Consider the following 25,005-nt stretch of genomic DNA (forward strand, 5'->3'; position numbering starts at 1 on the left):
GAAATAAAGAAATAGTCGGTTACTTGTACCATGAATGCAATAAACTGTGGACTTTGATTGATAACGATGTGTCAGTGTTGGTTCATGAATTCTAACAAATGAAGCACACTGGTATGGCATGTTGATAATGGGGAAGGCTGTGTGGGATGAAGGAGAGAGGGTGTAAGTGGGAACTGTGTACATTTTGCTCAGTTTTGCTGTGAATCTCAAACTGCTCTAAAACTAGTCTACTAATGAAGAAAAAAAGTGTGTGTTGCTGACACTTGAATAACCAAAGAGATCAATGGAACAGGGTACATGTATAAGCCAAATACATGAAAGAATATTTAGCAGTGAAAGCCATCCTTCCTATATGTAGATATTCAAGAAGTATTTATTTCTGTGTCTATTTTCAGGCACTCCGCTTGGAGCTGGCAATACAGTGGTAGGCAAAATTGATGTGGTCCCTGCCTTCTGGGAGTTTAGAGTCAGGTTAGGAGACCAACATGAAATAAACAAACATAGAAATAACTATATAGAAGTGAGCTTATTTTCTTCCGTCTAATCTCTCTGGAAGAAAGGATTGTAATATCGCTTGTAAGCTGCAGAGGAGGAAACTTGACTTTGAATCTCATATGTTAGCATCCCAGGGTTTGAATAAATGGATAACATAGTAAAGGATTTTAAACATATGTTCTTCCTTATTTTATTCTTTCTGACAGAGTTTTGAAAAGAATCTTGCTCCAGAAGAACGTTTCTCCCCCTTGGATCTCTTAACAAAATCCAAGGACAGAATGAAGAACTTGGGCTGATTATTGACTTAGCAAATACTCGCCGCTCTTACAAGCCAGAGGTAAATGGAAGGCGTAATTGAAAATGACCTTCTTTCTGATACTGTAATAATTCATAGTAGTTCAGTAGTTATCATCTTATGCTAAGGTGAGTCCTGGCCTTCTCTCGTGGGTTCAAAAAGGGAAGCTAGTGGTTTCCTTAAATACACATTTGTAATTGCTGTTTCAAAATGAGATGAAAGATATGAATTGAACTACAGTATTTGGCAGTAGGCTCTAGATATGCTTAAGAAATTCTATAAGCTTCCATGTTCTACATTTTGAAAATGAAGTAAACTTTTAGTAGTTACAGTAGTATCCTAAAAAGAAAGAAAGGTATGTCCATTATGTCTTTAGCACTTATGTTAAGCAGTTGCCTGAGCATGTTTAAGCATCAGTGTAAAAGACAATTGTTCTCTAAGTTTTATGCTTCCTTTTCCTGATGCCTTCTGATATAGTACAGAAACCCACCTATTCTCTTGGCCCATGTAGGACATTCCAGTGCAAAAGAATTATCCTCCTTCTGACCTGTTCCATGGCCTTGGGAGACAGTAACACCTAATGTCTTTTAATATTTGTAGAGCAGTTTGCCATTTAGAAAGTTCTTTCATATCCATTGACTTAGTTAATCTTCACAGCAATCCTTTGCTCTTGAAGTGGAAGTAGTACTGATATCTCCTACTGAGTGCTTACCCTGCACTAAGCTCAGAGGATAGACAACTACAATTACTAATTTTACAGACGATGAAACTGACTCTCGGAAAAGGAAGAATTGAAATTTCAGCTCTGTTATTGCTTTTTTTTTATTGTGGTAAAATATAGAGAAATCATATTTCTTGTAACCGTTTATAAATATGCAGTTCAGTGGCATTAAGTACAGTCACAGTGCTGTGTAACCATCACCGCTGTCTAGAACCAAAACTTTTTCATCATCCTCAACAAAAACTCTGTAACCATCAAACAGTAACAACCCCATTTTCCCTCCCACCAACCCTTGGTAACCTCTATTCTATTTTCTGTCTCTGTGAATTGGCCTATTCTAGGTACCTCGTGTCAGTGGAATCTGCAGTATTTGTCCTTCTGTGTCTGGCTTATTGCACTAAACGTCGTGTTTTCAAGGTTCATCCATGTTATAGCACGTAACGAAATGCCATTTCTTTTTTGGCTTAGAAAATCCCATTGTGTGTACATAGACCACAGTTTGTTATTCAACGGTTGATTGACACTTGGTTGTTTTCCACCTTGTAGGTATTGTGAATCATGCTGCTGTGATCATTGGTGTACAGATATTTGTTCAAATCCCTGCTTTCAGTTCTGTTAGATGTGCAGCGTAGGTAGTAGCAGAGTTGTTGGATCATAGCCTACTGCCAAATACTAAGCTCTACGCTTAACCTGTGAGAAAGTGCCAAACTGTTTTCTACAGTGTCGTCTTGTTTTTAAACAATTATCACAAATTTTAAGCATATACAAAAGTATAAAACTACTGTGAGTGTTCCTTGTATACCCAGGAACTCATCCAGCTTTCTTATTTACCAACTGATGGCTGTCATGTTTTATCTATACCCCCACCTGTTTCACCCCATTCCATATTATCTTGAAGCAGCTCCGAGACAACATGTAAATTACACCTGTACGTTTTTGGTACGTGCATTTAAAATATAGGACTTTTATTCCTTAATATCATTTTTTAATATTAAATACCCAGGGAGTGCTCAAATTTGCAGTTGTCTCCTAAACGTCATAAAAAATTGTCTATAAGAATTTTGAATTAGATCCAAATAAGGTCCACACTTTGCCGTGGATTGTTAGGTCTCTGAAGTCTTGTTTAATCTATAGGTTCTCCCTCCATGTCTCTCTCACTTTTTTTTTCCTCCTTGAATTTTGTTTTTAAAGAAACCAGGTAATTTGTCCCATCTAGATGCCGATGATTACATTCCATGTGTTGGTAACATATTCTTCAGTCCTTTTATTTCCTGTAAATCGGTAGTCGATCTGAATGAAGCTTGCATGTTTTGTTTTGGCAAGACAGTTTCATGGGTGATGATGTGTTCTTCCATGGAGACGTATATAGTTGTGTCTTTCTGTGGTATTAGCAGTCACTGATGATTCATGCCTACATCCATTAATTCAGTTGAGGCTTCAAAGAATGGTGGATTCTGTTGTTCTTTTTTTCACTTATTAGCTGGGTATATTTGTACGAGGAGAAGATTCCCCTCATCAGCTGTTTGGTTGCTCAGTTGTAGAGGCATGATTCTCTTCTTTTATTTAACAGTTTTCAAAATAATGAGTTGATTCACAAATATCCTCCAGTGTTGACCAGTTTTGTAAAATTTCATTTATTCCTCTCACCGTGGACTCCGTTACAGTTATTATTCTAACTGAGGCCCTATCTTTGGCCAGTTGGAGCTTCTCGGTGACTCCTGAGTCCTTTGGACATGACATCAGTTGTTTCTAGACTTTTTCAGTGGTCAGAGCTAGGAAATATGTACGTTTGTTTTTAATATTTTTAAAATATGTCATAGGTTCCTACTGCTACTTTCCATTTAAATTCAGAACTAGAGAATTTTCACTTATCCTTTTCTGTCTTCTATTGATAGTCTACTTTCTCCCACCTCAAGAATACCAGTTCTCAACAATGCCTGAAATTGCCTCTGTTTCCTAATTCGAATCCAAGTTCTTCTGACTCTATTCTACTACTCTCCTTAAATCACAGCCGCTTTATGGCCCTTGAAATGTAAGATAGAACATAAATGTAGGCAGAACTGTTTATATCATTTTGAGTTACATGTGCATTCATTCACATAGATTTGCTTTTCCTTTTGCATGCCTGGTAACTGTCCGTTCTGCAGTTTGAATGAAAATCAAGTGATAATTACTGGTTAAAGCAGCTTTGGAAAAAATGGCTCTCATCAGAATGACTGACATACAAAGTTTAATGTACTCTCCTGGTTTATATTCTGCCTTCTCTAATTAATTTTTTATTCTTTCCCTACAAAGGAAATAATACATATTTTCATGGTTTTGCCTTATAGGACTTACCAGAAACTCTTCCTTATTTAAAAATGTGTACAATTGGGCATCAGGTGTCAGATGACGACACTAGTTTTAAATTCCAGTGTGCTGTTAATGGGTTTCTGAAAGAACATAAAGATAACGGTGAGTTGCTTTTGTGTTTGTTTTTGTTTTTCCTTTACCTGAACTTTGGTATGCATTTTGAGTGGGGTTGGGGATTTTTAACATTTTTAATAGTTCTGACATTCGTGTCAAGTTGTGTTTGGTAACATTAAGGTGGAAATGTCAGATGGTGCTACTAGAGTACGGTGTTTTTCCTGTTTATGGTCACAAACAATTTAGTTGAGTTTGGAAAGTGATCTTTGTGAGAAATATGAACTGAGCTAGCTTACTTATCTCTTTTTTAAAAATTTGAATGGAAAATACATAAAAACATAAAAATGTTCTTTTGTCCTGTTTATTGGTTGAGAGGTGGAAGAAAAGGTTTAGACTCTCAGGTTCTTAGCGTACATAAAAGAGAAAACAAAAAGCAAAGGTTCAGAGTGAGACAGATCCCTAGAAGCAAAACAAAACAGAGTGGACCAGGTAGAGTGGCTTCCTCATCATATATGTGTTTAAGATATTTTTGCTGCTTTTACCCTTCGGGTGCAAGTGAGGAAGAACACTACCACCTCTTACTCTTATCTTCAGACAGGAAGAACTTAAAAGGCTGGTGTTTTCTTGTTTCCGCTTTAAGATCTACTCTGTTGATAGTAGGTGTTAATAGCGTGTGAATTTTAAGGATCCACTTGCCTTTTTCTAGCATCTAACTATCAGAAGGAACATGGTGTTCACCATGTTTTAAGACTGAGGAATCTTTTGTCTTTGGAACACCACTGACGCCCATGTGAAAGTGTTCATTTTGTCCTCTTTCTAAATTTAGCCTGAGGAGTGTGCACTTTATTAAATCAATGTAACAGACAGTAAATATTCCGTGTATATATAAAATGATGCACGTATATACATAAAACAGGGAGTAGGGGAGAGGGAATAGAGATGGAGGTGGGAAGATAGGGGATAGGAGGCGAGAGAGAGAGGGAGAGACTGGAATTTCAAGATAAATGTTCATTCTATAACCTGGTTGCTTAATGCAGGTACTAGCTCTTAAATATCTTCAGCCCTATTCACAGATCTTCCGTGTACTTTAGCTTTAAAACTTGAGAGGCTTGGCCTGTCCTGTGATAACCAGGGTGTCTAGAAAGGAGGCAAATTATCTGATGTGTTTAAACTGTAGTCACAGAAATGTTACCTCTTAAGACGTTAGGGCGCAGCTGCCGGCCTACTCACTTCCTCCAGGCTCCTTTGTGTGTGTTCTGTCTGTTCCGCGTGGGCTAGAAGATCCTTACAAGTGCATGAGAACACGTTTGTAAACCTTGATTGTTCACATGTTATACCAAGTGTAGTCCATTGCATATGCTGACTCCTCTGTGGGTCTTCTGCATGCAGTGGGCTAACTTCACCATGCTGTCTGCCATTGCAGTCTCAGGACCTTAGTTATGATCCATTGGTGACTTCCTCTGCTGTAAGGCCCTCCCACAGATGCCAGGCTCACTGATAATGAGGAGGAGACTATACTACGCACTCCCTAGAATGGGTAGAGACTCAGAAAATGAATTGTTTCAGTAAACACCGAGAGCCTTATAGGTTTGTTGTTAGGGCACGGGGATACAGAGGTGAGTAGAAGTCTTTGTTCAGTAGCAACTTCCAGTTGTCTAGGAAGAGAAACATGTAGTGAGTCTAAGTGGGTTAATTATGATAAAAGAATCAAGTGCAGCAGGAATATAGAGGAGAAATTGAGGAAGGCCTGACTGAGGAGACAGCGTTTGAGCTGGGCTTGGGGGAAGAGGATTTTGCCGGAATGAGGAAAGGACAGCCCAGGTATTGGGGACAGGTACAAAAGGCCCAGGGCTTGAACTTGTGCTCTGGAGGGGCAGCCTCTGGTGTGACTAGAGGGTAGTGTGAAAGGGCAAAGAAGTCATACATTCATTTTCAGCAAATATTTGTATAACACCTTCTAAGTTGAAGGCACTGTTCTAGGAAGTAGGAAGAGAACAAAGCTCTTGCCCTTACGTACTTTCCATTCTAGTGGGGGAGAGAGATGAATAAATAAGTCAATATGTGGAGTGTCAAGCGGTGGTAAATGCTTTGGAGAATAACAAAAGAAGATGAAGAGGTGAGGGAATGTGGTAGGTGATCAGGGAAGTCCCCTCTATTAAGATGTCGATTGAGCAGAGCCTTGCAGTGAGAAACAAGCCATTGGATATCTGGGAGAGTGGAGATGGGGTGGGAGGGTGTGTTCTGGGAGAGTGGAGATGGGGTGGGAGGGTGTGTTCTGAAGCAGAAGGAATAGTAGGTGCAAAGTCCCTGAGGCACGCCTGTGCTTGGCATGTTTGAGGAATAGTAAGGAAGCCAGTGTGGCTGGACAGGGGAAAGTGAGTGAGGGCAGGGCAGTAGAGAATGAGATCAGGGGAGGCTGGCAGGGCAAAGGAGGGAGGTGGATGATGTAGGTCCTTGTAAGTCATAGTTTGAACTTATAATTCAGTTGGAGAGACAGACTGATATTTGTTTATAAAGAGTTCTCAATGCTGTGCTAACAACCTGGGCTGTATTCTGTGCTAAGTGAAGATGTTCAAGCGACAGAGCAATCCAGCCAAGTTTATATTTTAGAAAGATAACAGCGTCACTATCCAAGACACATTGTAGACTATGTATGTAGTACGTGTATAGTGTGCTGCTCTTCTATAAACTACAGGATACCTGTTACGTACAAATACTTACATACAAGATACAAGTGTGAATGTAAGCACTTGGGAAATATCTGAAAGAACCACACAAGAAACTGGGAGAGTCGGACAACTTTCCATGTCCCGTATGATTGGAATGCTGAAGGGTACACACACGAACTAATGGACGTGTGCTCCCAGCCTCCGGCTAAGGAGGGAAATTGCAGGCATCAGAATCCTCTTTACCGATCAAGCGCGTTAATCCGCCTGCGTGATGACAGTCATCTCGACACGCCACGCGGTGGCGCATGCGCGGTAGAAGGAGGTCCGCGAGCTGCGTGGGCTTGTGCCTAGGCGCCTGTGGTTCGTGGCCTTGTGCTGGCACCGGGGATGCCGGGTTGGCGACTTTGGCACTCCTGGCGGGGGTGACATGAGCCAGTTCGTCGGCCACGAGGAAGGGCGGAAAGCACATCCCGGAAAGGTAATGCGCCTTGGCCCCTGGGCGTTGCCGGTGGAGCTCGGAGCCCCTGGGCCTGGGCTTCCGTCTCTTGTGCTGTCGCCTGTCACAGTGGCCCCCGGCGCTGTGCTAGGGGGTGCTGGTCGTCTCGCGGCTCAGTTCATAGTAGCTGAAAGGGACAGTGTGTGATGTTCTGATTTCTCCCCATCGTTTTAAAAGGGAGGCTCTGGCCATTGCTCCTTGGGTAAAATGCAGCGGGACTGCTTTTTAAGATGGGACTGTCAGTGTTGGGGACCCTCCTTAATTACCAGGATGGAATCCCCTTCAGTTCCTCAAGCTGTGTTGTTTAGGCACAGAAAATGTGAGTAATAGGCACTGGAACTAAGTTTGAGTGAAAAAACGCACCGGTACCGCCGAGTTTTCCATCGAGACAGTTGATCCGTGTTGTCTCTTGGAATTATAAAGGGCGTACTGTTGCTTCCTAACCAGTGTCCTTTGAGAGCTCTACCTCTGTACGTTCAAATGATGAATTTTGAGGCTTTGCTCATACGTGGAGTAAACCCTTAAATTCCCTAAGACCTTCCTTTCCTCCGTCTCATACCCCATTAAGCCCGCTTCAGTTTATCTCCTGAATTTCTTCTGAATCTGTCAACTCGTCCTCAACATCCTAATACTGAACTTGCCTGTCTGTTGCAGTGAGGTCCTAACTAGTGTCCATATATCTTGTTTCCTTCCAATCCATTCTTCACACAAGAAACCTTAGAAGCAAGTTGGGACATTGCTCATAAACATGGCTCAAAAACATTGTTTTGAGAATAGAAAACAAACTGTTGGCCTTTAACACTCTGCGTGGTCTAGAATCCTGTCTGCTTCTCTGCTACGTGGACTCCAGCTTGGTGCCTCTCCAACTTTAATATGGGTATGCCTCTCCTGTGGATCTTGTTAAATGCAGGCTGTAATTCAGTAGTTCTGGGTGGGGCCTGGATTCTGTGTTTCTAACGAGCTCCTAGGTGACGGTGACCCTGAGAGCAAGGGTCCAGCTCCTGCCTTTCTCCCTTCTTTCTGGAAGAGCAGGACGTCTGCCCCCCCGGGAGGAGAAAACATCTGCAACGTGACTACTAGCAACCAGCTTCCCTCACAGGCAAGGGACCTTTACCACTGCTCCCTACCATTTTGTCTGAGGCGCAGCAAGCCAAAACACTGACATGCTGAGGTTTGCAGCAAAGAGGAGGTTTATTCACAAGGCAGCCAAGCGAGGAAGTGACGTGACAATAGCTCTCAAATCCGCCTCCCCAAAGGCAAGGGGCTTGGGGTATCTATGGGATAAAGAATAAAGAAGCAGGGCAGTATGAGGCATGGGGAGCATGAGGAAAGGTGATTGGGAAAAGGTGTGCTCCTCATTGTCCTGAGCTGGCGTAACTAGGCTGCGGGGCTCAGCACATTCTCAGGCTGTAGTTTTCGGCCCTCTGATGGCAGGAGGTCAAAAGGCACTGGGCCAGGTGGAAGATCGGTGGTCCTCTCCAGTCTTAACCAGCTCAGCCTAACTAGACACAGCTGATTCCAAGTTCCTGGACAATACCCGGGGCAAACATCTTATTGCTTATGCTACGTGCTATTTGGAGGACGTGCAAGTGTTCAAGCTACCTTGAGGAGTGAAGACAGGATTTGACTAATCCTTACACATGGTTTCACCTCCAGATGAGCAGAAGAGGCCTGTAGGCTGAATCTGGCTCCTGGCACCTGGAATTGGAGGCAGATGGTTTAAAAACAGGCTCTCCCGCCCTCTGTGTTATCTTAGGTAGATAGACTATTGAACCTTCCTGTGCCTGTTTCTCCACCAGCAGCATGGGGACACTCAGAGTCCCTCTCTTGGGGGCTGTTATGGGGGTTCAGTGAGCTATAGATGCATGCACAGGCACACGGGAGACACCCAGTGTGTGTTAGCTTCATGCTTACTTTTTATTAGGAGACCAGTATTGTTAGAAGATTTCTGGTTTGGACAACAGATTAGATAGGTGGTCGTTACTATAGTTTATGCAACAGCAATTCACATTACCATTTGCAAAAAAGCAGTTGGTTGTCCAACGGGGATTATAAACATCCATTTACCATGAGCTACTGAACAGATACTTTACAGAGTAACTACTTCAAGTACTATTTAAGATCAATTCTCTATGTTGTCTTAAGCAGTTGTTAACCCCCAATTTCGTGAATAGTACCAAGTAAGTCACTTGAACATCAGCTAGAGCAATCTGTTATCACTTAGCAAGCCTAAAGCTATAGTTCAACAATTTTATTTACTGTTCTATGACAAAAATGACTCTCAACAGCTATGCCCTGGATAAGTAATCAGCTAAAGCTAGTTTGACTGACCAAATCTGATTTACTGAGTGAATAAGCCAGTTGATTTAGAAAGGTCTAATGCATATTTCTCATCCATTCAGCATTCAACTCTTTCCCATGCCTAAAATGTCTTTTTTCCCATTCGTACATATCCAGATTCCTACTTCTGTGCCGTAGGGCTTGGCTGAACTACAACTGCCTTTAGTGACACTTTTCTCACCTGCACAATTGGAGATAATTTTAGTCTCCTCAAGACTCCCACGGGGTTACCTCTGTTGTGACACTTGACGATTTGGTGGCATATTTTACTTTATTTTATTTTAAATAGCCTTCCATTACTCCGTGCACATCAAACGGTAAATGCTTTCTCCTAGGAAACGTGTATAACGATTTTCTGAACTCTTCTGCTCTGGGCAAGATTCATAAATACACCAGGCAAACATAGTGAAAGAGGAGACAGTACTTGTGTTATATTCAGTTGGGTCTTGATACCTAAGTGTGACTCTTAACCAAGGATTATGCAGTAATTAAGGACACAGGTTAAAGTTGTTTAGAGTGTGTCCTAAAGTCTCCCTGGCAGAATTTAAATCTCTCCTCTGGAAATTGTAGACCTGAGACAAATTACTTCCCTAAACTTCATTTCCTACATCTGAGAAAGATAATAGTATCTACCTTGTAGTAGACTGAATAGTACCATTGCCCCCAAATGTCCACCTTCTAATCCCCAGAACCTATGAATGTCACCTTAAATGGCAGAAGGGACTTTGCCAATGGGATGAAAGTAAGGGTTTTGAGATGGGGAGATTCTTCTGGACTACCTGGATGGACCCAGATGTAACCACTGGTGTTCTCGTAAGAGAGAGGCAGAGGGAGTGTTTACTCCAGAGAGAATGTGATGATGAAGTTGGGGTTGGATTGATGTGGCCGGAAGTCAAGGAATGCTGTCAAGGAAACAGATTCTCCCTTAGAGCCTCTAGAAGGTGGATGGACGGCCTTGTCAACTCCTGGTTCCAGCCCAGGGAAACTGGTTTTGGACCTCTGTCTTCCAGAACCATAAGAGAATGAGTGTGTTTTGTTTTACGCAAGCTCATTGGTAGTCATTTGTTACAGCAGCCATAGGGAACTAATGCGTACCTCATAGGAACTATTTCTCCAGTTAAAATGTGTGACTGGAAACACACTTGGTGGCATGTCTGACACACGGTAGGTATGCTACTGTGGGTAGTTCTTGGAAAGTAAAGCCTTGGTTTTTGAGGAATCATCAAAACCAGTACAATGGTTGCCATGTTTCTCCTTGTTCATCCTGGTGACAAAGCTGTAGAGAGAGCTCCATCCTTTCCCACAGGACGCCCACCCCTAGTACTTACAGGGAAGAGGTTATGTCTCACTTCAGGCACCTTCCTCTTTCCCTTTCTACTTTTTGTTTCATTAATCTTCATCCAGCTGGCCTTTCTAAGTTAAAAAAACAAAACAAAACAAAACCATTTCTCAATGGATTCAGATACTACCCCAAGTTAATATTCCAGCCATGTTTTTGTTCTTCTGGGTCTCACCACCAGAAATTTCTGAGCTGAAATCCTCTCTAGTTTCTAGGATCAGTCACTTTCTAATTTCTCCCTTCTCAAGTTCAGAGTCTTGTCAGTTTAGTCCCTTCCCAAACCACAACATCTATTAAGGTGACACAGCAAAGTGATGAAAGTCTAGACGGTCTGGTTTTCATCCTGGGTTTCTGCCCGCTACTTACTGTGTGGCATTAGGCAAGCTATTCAACCCCCCTGGGCCTCAGTTTCCCCCCAAAAAGGTGAATATTATGAACATTACCTACCTATAGGGTTGCCATTATGAGGATTAAGTGAGTTAATATTTGCTAAGCACTTAGAATATTACTTGTTATAGTCTAAGCACTACAGTTGTGCTTGTTAATAATAATAAATGCAATTCCAAGCGTATAACTTACTCAACTTTCTGTCATAACTTTGAAGTGTTGGTCTATCTGTTGGCCAGCGTTGCAGGGAAATGAGTCGAGGCATGGGCTGAGGCATTGCTACCAGTGCGTGGTGTGTTCCCAGAACTAGGAACAGCCGTGTGAAATAGGTAGTGGTTCTACTTGGAGACGGGGCAGACTGGAAAATGACAGCCCTGGAGGTGTGTCCATAGGTTTGGTGTCAGAGCTGCTGCCTGCTGAAGCACTGATGCCGGCCTAAGCCGTAAATGGGGGGGGCGCTGGGGAAAACAGGGGCAGAATGGAAAGGGAAAATAGGGGAAGAACGGAAAAAGATAGCCTAGGGAGGAGGTGTGGTGTCCATAGCTTCGGGGTCAGAGGTGCTGCCTGCTGCAGCACCGATGACACCCGAAGCCGTAGATGGGGGGCTGGGGAAAAGAGGGGCAGAATGGAAAGGGAAAACAGGGGCAGAACGGAAAACGAAAGCCCGGGAAGGTGGTGTGGTGTCCATAGCTTCGGGGTCAGAGGTGCTGCCGGGAGCAGCACCAATGACACCCGAAGCCGTAGATGGGGGGCTGGGGAAAAGAGGGGCAGAATGGAAAGGGACAACAGGGGCAGAACGGAAAACGAAAGCCCGGGAAGGTGGTGTGGTGTCCATAGCTTCGGGGTCAGAGGTGCTGCCGGGAGCAGCACCAATGACACCCGAAGCCGTAGATGGGGTGCTGGGGAAAAGAGGGGCAGAATGGAAAGGGACAACAGGGGCAGAACGGAAAACGAAAGCCCGGGAAGGTGGTGTGGTGTCCATAGCTTCGGGGTCAGAGGTGCTGCCGGGAGCAGCACCAATGACACCCGAAGCCGTAAATGGGGTGCTGGGGAAAAGAGGGGCAGAATGGAAAGGGACAACAGGGGCAGAACGGAAAACGAAAGCCCGGGAAGGTGGTGTGGTGTCCATAGCTTCGGGGTCAGAGGTGCTGCCTGCTGCAGCACCGATGACACCCGAAGCCGTAGATGGGGTGCTGGGGAAAAGAGGGGCAGAATGGAAAGGGACAACAGGGGCAGAACGGAAAACGAAAGCCCGGGAAGGTGGTGTGGTGTCCATAGCTTCGGGGTCAGAGGTGCTGCCTGCTGCAGCACCGATGACACCCGAAGCCGTAGATGGGGTGCTGGGGAAAAGAGGGGCAGAATGGAAAGGGACAACAGGGGCAGAACGGAAAACGAAAGCCCGGGAAGGTGGTGTGGTGTCCATAGCTTCGGGGTCAGAGGTGCTGCCTGCTGCAGCACCGATGACACCCGAAGCCGTAGATGGGGTGCTGGGGAAAAGAGGGGCAGAATGGAAAGGGAAAACAGGGGCAGAACGGAAAACGATAGCCTGGGAAGGAGGTGTGGTGTCCATCGCTTTGGGGTGAGATGGGCTGCCTGGCTGATCTGAGAAAAGCGAGTGAAAGTGGGAGAGCTTCTCCCTAGCTGCTAACTCTTCTCAAGGTCTAGCACGCACTGAACACTGGCCTGCCGGCTCAGCCTGGGTGTTGCCATTGCATTGTACGTGTCACAGAGCAAGGGCGGGCGGGTCAGGGGGTGGGCTGGGGGCCCCACACAAGCCCAGCCCCTGGAGAAACCCGGCCCGAGGGCAAAGAGCCCGAGCCCTTCTGGACTTTCTAGCGGCTGGGACTTGTCGCTGTGGGTGGCAGGTGTTTGGCACCGGATGGGCCACCATGCGGAGACTGTTGGGGACTGTGGAAGCCTTGTCCTCCAGAGCTCACGCTGCCTGGGCACCGGCTCTGCAGACCCCTCAGCCCTGGGTATGTATCGGCCAGCCCTTCCCCGCAACGGGGCCCAGAGGCCAGAGCCTGCCCAGAGCTGAGTGCAGGAGGCACCCAGAGCTTGCCAGGCTGTGGCCCGCCTCCTCCGTGGACCTCCCCAGCTTGTCCGCGAGCCCTGGAGACAGGAGCAGGAGCGCCTTCTCCAGGGCTGCTGAGCTGCCAGCATCACCGTGAGCCAGGCGGTGAAGGTTTCTGAGCAGGGGATGCAGAGCCCTGACCCGACTGGATGCTGCACCCCACGATGTCCCTTCCTGGCAGGTAGGTTCTTTCTTCACTTGTTGTTCGAAATTTGGTAAAAGAACATTTCAACCTTCGACTGTTCTTCAGGGTATACAGATGGTAGTGGCTTAGCCGGGATTCGAAGCAAGCCTGTGTGATTCCAGAGCTCGTGCTCTGGACTCTGGCGCCTCCTTATCATATATGCTTCATGTGTTACTTTTTCTTTTGTTTCTTGAAGTCCTTATGATACTTAGCCCTAAGTGCCATACCTGTAATGAACACATCCACTGCCCTGTAGGAGGTGTTCCTTTGTTCAACGCGTGAATTGGTCATCCACCACACTGGGTTCTAATCTCAGAAGATAGGTCAGGGACCACCAGTTGTCAGCATAGCACCATCCCACATTTCTAATTGAGGCTTGGAGCCTAGATTTTTCCCTTTGGTCTAGTTTGAAGGATCCAGGTATGTAAAGCTTATATTCTAGATAAATCATGGGCTATCCTGAAAGGAATTCATCAATGAATTATTCTGTATGGATTAGAAGCCAGTTTCTCTGGCCTTCCTGGAGTATATCCAGTAAGGCATCTCATTCATGTCTAGAAAGCAAATATATCATTTATTGCAACTTCAGCGTGGAGCGATGTATTGGTTTAAAATAAAGTACGAGCAACACAATTTGGTCATTGTGAGTATGCCGGCTGGGTCCACTCTTTACTACACATATGTAACTCTAGAGCTTCTTATGCCCCATAGAGGAGACATACTCTTGTGTGTCTAGGACAAGGGAAACATGTGTTGTTATTCAGGAGCTGGAAGCTACAGCATGACAGGAAAGAATTGAAAAATCCTGGTCTTGGTCTACACGTCACTTTACCTTGTCCGAATCTTGTTTCTTTGGCTTGCTTCATTGGAGTGTTTTCTCTCTCCTGGGACTGACATTGTGTGTTCTGTATCAGGCATGTGACATGTAGAAGTTTCAGAACCCAGAATCATATAGATCAGTAAAAATCTATATATTTTTGTTTAAAATCTATTTAAAATCACACTGGGCATAATTCATATATTCCAAAAGTAGTTTGACCCTCTGCTCATGAGATTCTTTTTATGGTATGTCGAAGCAAATTTGGACTTCCATCCCCAATAAACTTTGAGGTTGGAGGACACAAAAGCTTTTGCTCAGACCTAAATTCTGTCTGAAAAAAAAAGGGTAACTATTATAAGCCCTTTCTAACCTCTCCAGGAGCAGAAATGATTTACAGCTATGGCATTGAACCATAATTTCTTGATCTCGTTTGAGAAGAGTTCAGTAAGAAACAGTGTCTTGAGTTTTGTTCGTTGGTTCCCTGTTTTCTTGTCTTGCGTGCCAACAATCCACTGTAATACGTGAGTGAGTATGGCAGCAGGCCGAGTGTTCCCTGGAGCTCATTAAATGAACGTGTTTTCCTGAAATGACTTTTGTCTCCTTGTTTTCAGCCCCTCTTCTTTCCTCTGTCCTTTACTATAACCAGGGCTCAGCAAAAGCTGACTGGCTTTGTGCAGACCCTACTTAGGGTAGTCTTTTCTTCATTATTTTATTCACGGCCCCTCCATTTCATTGTTTGCCTTCTCGAAATGTGTTGAAGTCTTTCTGTGGTTGATGACTTCCACAATGTCTTGGCTCTTATTGGTTGATTAATTTGGGTATTTCTACAGTTTTATTTAAACCTGGTTTCAGGAGGACCAGAAAGTAAATATATTTCCTAGTCTGCCATCTTGAGCTGAAAATCCCTGTGGATTTTAGCATCCAATGTTCCCATGGGTAAAAAACCCAACCTTGGCCATTAATAGATGTACACTCAAGATTTCAGCTTTTCTTGAGCAATCACTAAGGATTTAATATGCGGTCACTTCTAATGGGAAAATAGTAACTATCTCATGGCGTTGATTTGAGGATTAACTTAGATAATGGACAAGAAAATGCTTGGTAAGGTTTTAAAAGCTATAAAAAATGTTTTTTGTTATTATTTGATTTGTTGCTATTTCAACTTTAGCTGACAGTTGTTTGTGACCTTGCTTATGTGAGAAAATGCCTTCTGGTTTATTGTTTTGAAAGCCAGATTATATTTTTCAATAGCTCAATGGAAATGGCATCATTTGTGAAGTTGAAGGGTGAAGGCATAAATGTTTCTTGACATTTGAATCAACTATTGGTCTTCTGGGGCTTGTCCTTATTCTCCTGCAGTCTCTAATCAACATGGCATCCAGAGAGATCCTGTTAAAACGTAAGTCAGATCATGTCACTCCAGGCTCTTCAGTGGCTTCTTCACAGGAAAAGCAAAGTCCTCAAAGTGCCTCCACAGCCCTAGAAATCTGGGCCTCTGTTTCCTCTCTGACTGTTTCCTTCTCCTCTCCACTTTGCTCCCTCTGTTTTCCACACACTGACATCCTTTCTGCTCCTTGGATACTCCAAGCCCACTCTTGCCTCATTGCCTTTCCATCTGACTGTTCCCTCTGCTTGTACTATTCACTTCCCAGATATGCACCTTGCTCCCTCTCACAACCTTAGGTTCCCTCTTAAATTTTATCTTCCCCAGAAAGCCCTCAGTGATCACTTAGTTTCAGATCGCAGCCTCCTCCTACCAGCTAACAATCTCCATCCCCCTTCCCCGCTTGCTGTTTTTCTCCAGCACTTACCTGATATACTAGTTATTCTACCCATTTATTCAATTTTTATTTACGTATTTACACTTACGATTTTATATTTGCTTCTTTACTTTTGTCTCTCCCCTCAGCTCGAGAGAGGCTATATTCATCTGTGTTAATCACTGCTGTGTTTCCTGAACATGCCTAGAAAACATACTGAAGAAGGGTGCCTGAAATTTGGTAAGGGAGCCATCAGTTTCCTTGGCTGAATGAAGAAATATGCTCATAAATTAATGAACAAATCTCTGGGGTTTCTGAATTAAGGACTAATGGGAAGAGGAAGGCAAATGGTTGGGACAGGGTACTGCAAGAAGTAGTATTTGGAGTACTCTGATAGCTCTCCTAATAGATAACATTTTGTTCATTTAAATAGTTTTAACGAGAGAGCTGGGAACTCGGGACACACAGCATCGAGGTTTTATAATGCATTCTGTAGAGTTCTTTTCGAGTGTGTTCAAATATTGAAAATATATGCATGCATATAAACCTCTGTTACTTTATTTAGTGCTTTACAAGAGCCCCTCAAGGAAGGGGTAGTAGCAACTATCAGTATCCTTCCTTTATGATGAGCTTAATTTATTCAAAATTACATCCTAATTTATTTGTAACTGTGAAACTAGACTTAGTTATTTAGTAGACCCTCCCTAGAAACCTATGACGTTAATAAAACCAGCAAAAATGTGTTCAGGTTCCAGTGATACACACACTACAGACTCAATTATGTGTCATCCATTTTAATGAAGGGAAGAAGTGATTTAGCAAACACAGAGCAAACAAACAGAATATGAAGGTTTGTCCTCCATTAATATTAGTAATGGATAAAGTGGGCTCCAACGCCTTCAACGTAGCTTGAGACCCATCATCTCTGTGTCATGGGAAGGGGGATGCTCGGCCAGGATGTCTTTCTGTGTCACTGAGAAAAATTTCCATAATATATAACGATACTTACTGAAACGGATATGGGGCATTTGGGTAATTAGGAATCCGTTAGCATATTTTTCCGGAAGCCTTGACTACGAAACGAGGATAGTAGATTTGGACACTTGCAGCCATGCAGAAGTTGTTTGGGTATTCATCTTTATGCCGAATGAAGTAAGCTTATTTCATCTCTGCAGCTTCCCATATACCATTTTCCCACCTCTGTTTTGTGTTTGGAAAGACTTTTAGAAATTAAAACTCAAGTTAAAAAGTGAGTGACGGGCTTCCCTGGTGGCTCAGTGGTTGAGAGTCCGCCTGCCGATGCAGGGGACGCGGGTTCGCGCTCCGGTCCGGGAAGATCCCACATGCCGCGGAGCGGCTAGGCCCGTGAGCCATGGCCGCTGAGCCTGCGCTCCGCAACGGGAGAGGCCACAGCAGTGAGAGGCCCGTGTACTGCAAAAAAAAAAAAAAGAGAAAAAGAAAGAAAAGAAAAGAGAGTGAGTGACAACTTAAATGATATATGGAATATTTTGCTGACTTAGAAGAGCATGCAGAATTAAATATGACCCAGTTGAAATGTTAATTTTATTTTAATGTGTATATTGGGGTGGAGTCTTAAAGGTGCCAGAAAACAAGCATTCACCCATCCTGTTTGGAACTGCAGCACACAGGCACCTTCAGTTACCAGTTCTGTTCATTCCACAGAATCATCTTGGGAAAACATACTGTTTTTTATGTACCTGGTGTATATCTTAACCAGTTTGAAGAATTTCCCAAATACCTGTTAATATGTAGTTCTCCGATTCCAATCTTGCCACGTTCTGTACCAGTGACACAGCACATAGGAGTTTTATTTCTCTTCCTTTCTCTGGGTTGTTGAGAACCCAACGAAAGAACAATGGAATGGCATCAAAGAGATCAGGGTTCTTGACTCAGATTTACCATAAAATAATAGTGTCCTCTTGGGAAAATTATAGTTGTTCTAGGCCCCTTTCCTTTTCTTTACTTTGACAGAGCTGCACTAGATGACCCCAAGTAACACTGTGCTCTTTGCAGTAGTAGCTTAGACGTTATTGGTTTTCTGAAACAAATGAAGACAGTGACACAGGAAACTGTGCAACATCTCTGTAACGATGTTTTCTTAGAGTTGCCTCCATTTTTCAGATGATAAGATGGCTGAGCACAGAAGTAGGTGTTTTGACCAGAGGTTCCAGAGTAGATGGAACTGAACCACAAGTTTCCTTCATTCCTGAAGCTCACTTAGCCAAAACATAGGCTTCTGAATATTAAGCTGTAAAGCATATTATCAGTGTGCTTTAAAAGAAGCGGTTCTTCTAGGATTTCTATTTAATAGCAGGCGGTTTTGAAATTCTTAGAAGATCATCGAATCTTGTGAGATTTACAGCTCTATTTTCCTGTCAAGCAAGTTGTATCAGTGCCAGACAATCATCTGAGCTTCTGGATGCTTCTCTGAACCTCTTGAATTTTTCTTCTTGCTATATGAAATTCATGCCAGATAAGCCTTTTTGTAGAGAGCGTGTACAGACTTGTCTATTTTCATATACGAAAGCGATGCAGTGAGCCAGGTCGGGGGTTAAGCCCTCATTCTCAGAGTGGTATTGAGCTCCTGGTGAAATGTAATCCTCATTTCCTCAGAATAGAAAAGCAGTTATCTCACGTTTTTAATGCCATTAACTCTTTATACATTTATGTATAATACATATATTTATTGTACCTACGAGGTGTGCTCTCTTTGGGAAGTACAAAGCTATTTGAGACGTAAGTTGTTCATTTTTTTGTTTTCCCACAAATACTGTGACCCTTTGAGCAGGAAGGTCTGTGTTTTACTAACATCTAGAACAAGCAGCTAACACGGTGTCTAAGATGTAGTCAATAAATATGAAATAGGTAAATGAACACATTTTTTAAGGAAGGGCCAGGGCATGAACAAATAGAAAATTTTCATTTTCAGTCACAAAGCCACAACAGACATAAAAATGATACAGACAACAAGTGCTACGGTCATTCAAAGAAGGCATAGAATTGATACAACAAGGATCTCCCCTATGGCACAGGGAACTGTACTCAATATTTTGTAATAACTTATAAGGGAAAAGACTCTGAAAACGGAATCACTGCGCCGTACACCTGAAACGGACACGACATTGTAAATCAACTATATTTCAATTAAAAAACAAACAAACAGACAACAGCAACAACAAAAACCCAAAGAGGTCATAGAAGTTCTTATGAGATTCCCGAAGAGAAGAGAAGCCAAATGAGGACGGGAGAGGCGGCTTTTGAATCCGTTCAGAGGAGAAGTCACAGAGGAACTAGTCATTGATCTGAACTTGAGATTAAGATTAAGATGAATTAATCTGAATTAAGATTGCAACACAGGGATATTACAGATGAAGGTAATCACATAAACTTACTATACTGAAACTTGCAGAGGTTATGAGTGTTGTTCAAGATCCCAAAGCAAGTGCATTGTGGAATCAGAATTTTAAGTGAGGCCTGATGAACTAAAAACAAACCAACACAGAAACAAGCCCTTCCTGTGACACCACGTTGCCTTTGAAGTCGTTTTTTTTGGTGGATTGGCAGAAACTGGTTCCAGTGTTTCTTGCAGGAATGACTGGCCATAGGACTGGGCGTCGTAGCTTCCTGCCAGGCGGCCGAAGGTCGCAGGCAGGTGGGTCACTGGGACACACGCGGAGGGGCTCCTGCCCGGCCCCCTGGCCGCTCAGTGCCCCTGCCCCAGAGCGGGGGTGGGGGCCTCAAAGCAGCCTTGTCTGAGTCCCCTGCCACTAGAGAGAGTATTGGCCCAACACTTGTAGAAAACGGGGACCTTGCTGGCAGTTCAGTGGAGGGACACAAATAAATCTTTGCCGACTTTCTGCTGAAGCTCACGAGGGTTCACTCCTAAGCCTCTTACAAGGCCAGCTGCCGAGGCTGCGAGAGATGAGTCAGGGCTCTCCCTCCATCACGGGGAGATCGCTGGTTAAAGCGCTCACGAGGGAGTGAACCGCGTGTCCGCACCGACACGCATGGGCAGACCTCGTCGATGCCTTCTGTCCGGGGTATGAAGCCCTCTCCTGCCTCTTCCAGGCTCTCTAGAAAGCATGTGCAGAGCCTCCCACTCCACCCTCGGACTCCGTGGGCCACAGCTGGAGGGACCAGCCAAGGAGCCGTGGCAGGAGGAGGCCAGAGGGCAGTGGGCCTCGGCCGGAGCCCGTCAGTCAGTCCCCATTCACACACCACCAGACGATCCTCTTGACCTGGGCAGTAGCCGCCAACCGACCGCTAAGGTGAGCCCGGCGCGCGCTTGGCTACCTGGCATGGCTGGGAACCCCAGGATCTCCTGGCAGAGGCGGGCATTCTCCTGGGCCGGGTCCGCGGGCGTCTGCGTGTGCAGGGCCTGAACCACCTTGGCCAGGACGATCTGGCACAGGTTGAAGAGGCCTGGGGCGTGGGAGGAAGGAGACGGGGGGCTGGCACCGTGTCCAGGCCACGCTTGCCAGCCGGGCAGACCGGAAGCCCCCTTCCCTTCCCTCGGTCCGGCCGCATCTGGGTTGGCCTCCCGGGACTTGATGAGCTTGTCCAGCAGCTCCTGAGGGACGGTGCTGCCCGTGCCCCACCAAGACTGGCAGCAGCGCCAGGGCCTCACAGGGCACGGCGCCCCCGGCCCCAGAGCCTTCCCTCTGGCTCTCATCACCGGCTGTCAGCAGACCTGCATGCAACGTGCTTTTCTTTTCTCTTGTCTTCTTTACGTCCCTCAGCCACGCAATGCGGTGAAGCCCTGACGCTCGCTGCCACGTCGGTACACCCTGAGAACACGATGCTCAGCGAGAGAAGTCATACACAGAAGGACACACAGGGCGTGACCCCACTGAGGAGAAACATCCAGAGCAGGTAGATCCACAGAGTCAGCGAGTGGGTTCCTGGTTGTCAGGGGCTGGCGAGGGGACGGAGTGATAGCTAAGGGCGTGAGGGACATTTTCGGGATGATGGAAATGGTCCAAAGCAGTAGTGACGTCTGTACGGCTCAGTAAACTGTCCCCACACGCCCCAGTGCAGCCTGTGAGAGCATCGCTCTCAGGATGAAGGGCTGACCACAGGAAGACCGAACGAGCAGTGGGTCCTGGGCCCAGACTCTCAGCTGGCGCCCCCCACGTGGGGAAGTCACTGGGACTTGCTGAGCCTCCACGGAGACTGGCAGCAGCCCCCGAGCTCACAGGGCACTGCACCCCCGGCCCCAGAGCCTTCCCTCTGGTTCTCATCACCGGCCGTCAGCAGACTTGCAGGCAACGTTCCTTTCTTTTCTTTTGTCTTTTTTAAAGGCAACTCTTGAGTACATGTATTTAACATGCAGGGAACCAGCCCTGACTCCTTGATCTGGGTCTTCCAGCCTCTAGAGCCTCGAGGACATCCATTTCCGTTATTTACGCGCCCAGTGCCTGGGGTTTGATGATGGAAGCTGACACCGAGGGCGTCACCACGTGTGGGGTGATGTCAGTGAAAGAATCCCGTGGCGAGGGCCTGCCTGAGGACCACGCATGCCCGGGCCCTCCCCGCCCCCTGCCTGCAGCCCTGCGCCTGGGAGCGGAGCTGGTGCATCGCATGCCCGACGTCGTGGAAGTTGGTCTCCCGCTCATCATGCCGCAGCAGGGAGGGCAGGTTGGGCGTAGGCTTGGTGAAGTTGGCCACCATGGCCGCGATGGCGATCTGGCAGCTCCCATCGTGCTGTAGGCAGGCCGAAGCAGGCCGCGTGCCCGGACTTCCCCACCCTGCGGAGGGACGTGGATGGGGCCCCGCTTCCACAGAGGAGCCCCGGCCCACGGCCGACAGGTTCCCCCACGCACGCACCGAGGATAGAGGTCAGGTAGAACTTGCCGATGGATGACCTTGCCCGAGGCCGCGTCCCAGACCGTTTAGAGCCTCACGTCTTCGTGACACGTGCTGGTGCCCTCCTCCAGGTCGAAGGTCAGCCCCAGCAGCTCCTGGGAGATGCCCAGCAGCCCGCGTGTGACCGCCTGCATGGGGAAAGACTCATTGAGCAGGTACTGGCCCACGTGGTAGCGCGTCTCCTCCCCCTGGTTCACGTAGTAGCGCAGGTCCCAGGCGTTGATGGGGCCGTCAAAGTGCAGGCCCCGCCTCTGGCACTCGGCCTTCTTTAGCTCCAGGATCACGGCCGCTCCTGCTCCCCGAGGGGCTTCAGCTTCTGGGCCAGCTCACCTGCGGGCGGAGGGGAGAGGCTCGGCTACGTCCCTGGGGCGGCCCCCCAGCCACCCCCGACCCTGTGCCCCTCGAGGCAGAATGAAGGGTCTGGGAAGGTGACCCCCAAGGGCTGACACAGTGGGGTCTCAGGCAGTACCACATCCGGTCAAGGTCCGCCTGACCCCGTCCCCACTGGGACTCAGGGGGAGGCGGTGTTACCTAGGACAGTGGCCACCACCTGGCTGGTCTTGTCCGTGTTCATCTCCAGCACAGAGTCGGCATGGTGCGGAACCCCAGCAGGCGGGACTTCAGGGCCTGCAGCCTCACCAGCTCCCTGAGGATCACGCAGTTCTCCCGGAAGCCAGAGACGGAAGGCGCTGGGGACCGAGGGCCACGCCCTCCCCACGGGCCCCGGGCCAGGTCTCTGCAGGCGGGCAGGGCTCCCAGGCCACTGGCGGGCACAGCCAATCCCCCTCCCTCCTCCTCCTGGCCCGGATTTCTAGGCACTTTGGTGCTGTCCTAACACGTGGTCTTTATTAACACAGGTCCTTTTGGAAGCAGAAACGGCATGAACGTGATGGGCTCTAAGGCCAAGGGCAGGAAGAAATGCGGCCAGGCTCTCCAGGAGCCACCAAGGGGCCTCCCCGGGCTCAACAAGACAAACACGGCTGCCGTGCAGACAGTAGCTCAACCCCACGGCGCCCGAACACCCAGCCCCTGGACGGTGAGACACCTGTTGCTGCAGGTGGCCCGTGGCTCACTGATGAGGCCCGGCCCCAGGTGTACGCCACCTTCTCGGGGGCCACCTCTCCGGTCTGCAGCGGGGTTCTCCTGGGAGCCCCCCGTCACCACAGCACCAGCGTGGCCTGTCTGCAGCCCAAGAAGGTGGGGACACAAGACTGTCCCCCGTGCCCCCCGCATCCCCCGCGAGGCCGAGCGAGCACCAGTGGTGTCTGCGGGGAAGATGAAGGGCTCACGCACAGCCCGCATCTACAGAAGCACAGACTGCAGCCACATGCGCTATGGAACAAACACAAGTGTCCATGCAGGACCCGATGTCTGAATGTCAAGGCCATGCCCGGGCCACAGTGAGAAGGTGCATCCCCCATGCAAGCCACAGAGAGGGGATGGGGGGGTCCATCTGCGATTCTGAGCTCATCGGGCATCACCCCAGAGGGAGAGGGAGAGGGAGAGAGGTAGACAGACGTACAGAGGGAGAGAAAGAGAGAGGGAGGGAGAGACGTCTCTCCCTTCCCTGGGGGTTCTCTAGTGCAGCCAAGGCTGAAAACCACTGCATTTTGGGAGATGGGTCCTCGTGGAAGAGTTAAATAGTCGCTCATGGCATTATCGACACATACTAAAAAGGCCCCAAATCTTGGGGAGTCAGGGAGGGGAGTGTCGGCTGCCTCGTAAACGAGGAGAGATTGGGCATCAGAGGAGGTGCCTGTGCAGCCTGCGCCCAGGGCCCCGCAGACTTCATCTCCCAGCGGTGGTCCTGGGCTGGAAGTCAGCGGGGAGGTCAGGCTGTCCAAGCATCAACGTTGACTTCAGGGCTGATCTAAAAGGCGCCTGGGGTTTGTTGAAGCAGAAAAAAGAGAAAGCAGTAGGGAGAGGATGGGAGTGGGAGGGGGAGGGAGCCCCCCTCCTCAGCACTTCTACCGCTCTCCCTCTCTCTCTCTCTCTCTCTCCCTTTCTCCCTCTCTCCCTCTACCTCGCTGCCTCTCACTCTCCCTCTCCCTCCATCTCTCCCTCTCCCTCTCTCCCTCTCCCTCCATCTCTCCCTTTCTGGGAAAGAGTGAGGGAGATGGAGACATGGAGGGAGAGGGAGGAGAAGGAGAGAGGGAGGGAGAGAGGTGTAGAGGGAGAGAGGGAGAGACGTCTTCGCTCCCTCCCTCTATCCCTCTCTCCCTTTCCCCCCTCTCTCTCCCTCTCCCCCTCCCTCTCCTGCTCTCCCTCTCCCTCTTTCCCTCTCCCTCTCCCTCCACCTCCTTCCCTCTCTGGAGAGGGAAGGAGGTGTTGGGAGAGGGAGAGCGGAACAGGGAAACAGGGACAGGGAGAGAGGGAGGGAGAGGGAGGGAGGAAGAGACCTCTTTCCATCTCCCTCTCCCCCCCCTCCTCTCCATATCTCTCTCCCTCTCTTCCTCTCCCTCCCTCTCCCTCTCCCTCCATCTCCCCCTCTCCCTCTCTCCCTCTCCCTTGTCTCTGCCTCTCTATCTCTCCCTCTCTGGGAGGGAGTGAGGGAGATGGAGAGATGGAGGGAGCGGGAGAGTTGGAGGGAGGGAGAGGGTGAGAGGGAGGGAGGGAGAGAGGGATAGAGGGAGGGAGCGAGAGAGGGATAGAGGGAGGGAGGGAGAGGGATAGAGAGAGGGAGGGAGAGAGGGATAGAGGGAGGGAGCGAGAGGGATAGAGGGAGGGAGCTAGAGGGATGGAGGGAGGGAGAGAGGGATGGAGGGAGGGAGAGAGAGGGAGGGAGGGAGAGAGGGAGGGAGGGAGAGAGGGAGGGAGGGAGAGAGGGAGGGAGGGAGAGAGGGAGGGAGGGAGAGAGGGAGGGAGGGAGAGACGGTCTTTCGCTCCCTCCCTCTCTCCCTCTCTCTCTCCCTCTCTCCCTCTCACCCCTCTCTCTCCCTCTCCCCCCTCCCTCTCCTGCTCTCTCTCCCTGTCCCTCCACCTCCTTCCCTCTCCGGAGAGGGAAGGAGGTGGAGGGACAGGGAGAGGGAAAGAGGTAGAGGGAGAGCGTGCGGAACAGGGAAACAGGGACAGGGAGAGAGGAAGGAAGAGAAGGAGAGGGAAGAGGGACGGGGGAGGAGGGAAGAGGGAGGGG

General features: G+C 47.6%; 1 long non-coding RNA gene across 1 annotated transcript; it reads left to right on the plus strand.

Annotated features, from left to right (window-relative positions):
- The first annotated feature begins 15,496 nt into the window (after positions 1-15,496).
- On the plus strand, positions 15,497-21,534 carry LOC149743767 (uncharacterized). Its single transcript, XR_016391796.1, has 4 exons — positions 15,497-15,625; positions 16,136-16,226; positions 20,076-20,275; positions 20,747-21,534. It is a non-coding gene; the product is annotated as an uncharacterized LOC149743767 (long non-coding RNA).
- Positions 21,535-25,005: the final 3,471 nt, after the last annotated feature.

Source organism: Delphinapterus leucas, unplaced genomic scaffold, assembly GCF_059928025.1.
Source record: "Delphinapterus leucas isolate spDelLeu-1000000601 "Yukka" unplaced genomic scaffold, BTC_Dleu_Yukka2 spDelLeu_asBTCV2_sq85, whole genome shotgun sequence".
In the NCBI taxonomy this organism is placed as follows: Eukaryota; Metazoa; Chordata; class Mammalia; order Artiodactyla; family Monodontidae; genus Delphinapterus; species Delphinapterus leucas.